The sequence below is a fragment of the Phocoena phocoena genome, chromosome 8 (genome assembly GCF_963924675.1).
Source record: "Phocoena phocoena chromosome 8, mPhoPho1.1, whole genome shotgun sequence".
In the NCBI taxonomy this organism is placed as follows: domain Eukaryota; kingdom Metazoa; phylum Chordata; class Mammalia; order Artiodactyla; family Phocoenidae; genus Phocoena; species Phocoena phocoena.
In genome coordinates, this window is record NC_089226.1 from 40,089,156 (window position 1) to 40,091,025 (window position 1,870).

Consider the following 1,870-nt stretch of genomic DNA (forward strand, 5'->3'; position numbering starts at 1 on the left):
TTTTAAAATGCATTCATTGATATAATAATCCCCTATCTTTGGATGAAAGTTTGGAAAGTCTCTATGCCTTTTAAAAATAAACTTTTAGGGCTTCCCTGGTGGTGCAGTGGTTGAGCGTCCGCCTGCTGATGCAGGGGACACGGGTTCGTGCCCCGGTCCGGGAAGATCCCACATGCTGCAGAGCGGCTGGGTCTGTGAGCCATGGCCGCTGAGCCTGCGTGTCCGGACCCTGTGCTCTGCAACGGGAGAGGCCACAACAGTGAGAGGCCTGCGTACCGCAAAAAATAAAAAAAATAAAAAAAAAAAATAAACTTTTATCTTTTAAAATAGTTTTAGATTTACAGAAAAATTGTGAAAAGCATACAGAGAATCCTCTTCTACTCCACATCTAATTTCCAGTATTAGAAACATCCTATATTAGTATGGTAGATGTATCACAAGTAATGAACTAATATTGATACATTGTTATTAACTAAAGTTCATACTTTATTCAAATTTCCTTAATTTTTACCTAATGTGCCTTGTCTGCTGCAGGATCCCGCTCAGGATAGCACATTATAGTCATCATGTCTTCTTAGTCTCCTCTAGACTGTGACAGTTTCATAGACTTTCCTTGTTTTTTGATGATGATTTCCTTGTTTTTGACTTTGAGGAGTACTGGTCAGGTTTTTTGAAGAATGTCCCTCAACTGAGATTTGTGTGATGTTTTTCTCATGATTAGACTGGGGTTTGGGGAAGGAGGTAAGGTGCTATTTTCATCCTATCATATCAGAGGTACATATTAAGAACATGAATTGTATCACTATTGGCATTAAACCTGATCACCAGGCTGAGGTACTGTTTCTCATGTCCCCCCCGCCTCCACCACCCCTTTTTATACTTTACTCTTTGGAAGGAAGTCACCATGTACAGACCACACTTGAGGAGAGGAGTTATGCTCTGCCTCCTTGAAGATGAAGTAGCTGCATAAGTTATTTGGAATTCTGCTTTGCAGGAGATCTGTCTCTCCTTTCCCATTTATTTATTTATTCACTCATTTGTTAACGTCATGGACTCATGGATATTTATTGTATATTTCAGGTTACAATCTATTACTACCTTATTTATGTTGCTTCCCAAATTGTTCCAGTTTTGGCCATTGGAAACTCTTTCAGTTGGCTCCTGTATCCACTTGATATACCCCCATCAATGTGGGTCTTTTTAAAAGTACTTTCTTACTTTCTGTTATTATAAGATATGCTAGGATCATCTTGTTTATTTCCTGCCCCAGGCTTAGAATCAGCTAATTCTCCAAGTATTCTGGTTCATTTTTTTGGAGAATGGTATTAGAAACCAAGCTTTGGGTGCTAGGGGTGCCCATTGTTACTGGAGTGTCTTTAGACCTTCCAGGACCTCTCAGTTAGAAGAGTGAGGAAATAAACACATGTATACTAACCTTGTATATGTACGCATATCTATAAATATTTGTATATATAACTATCTATACCTGTATTAAGGTAGACATGAGTTCATACTGATATCTCCAACTTTAATCCATTGCCAGATGGATCATTTTAGCCTCCTCTCCTTGTGTATATCCCTTGCATTGTAAACTCCCACTCCAACAGTGAGAAACCTGGCTGCCACCATCTGCCATCCTTTTACTTAACTGTGTAAGCAAAAGTGTGCATGTATAGTAGTGAGGAGAGATAAGAGTCCTACCTTGATGAGGTGGCTTCATCCTCTCTGGTATGGGCAGATGGTTAGAGCCAACTTTTTCTTGTAGGTGCTCTCAAGGTCTCTGCAGAGACTTTCCAAGGGCTCTACCCATCAACCACAATCCTCAAAACAAAGGAGATGCATTTGATTCCCTGGAACACTCTGCCCTCAG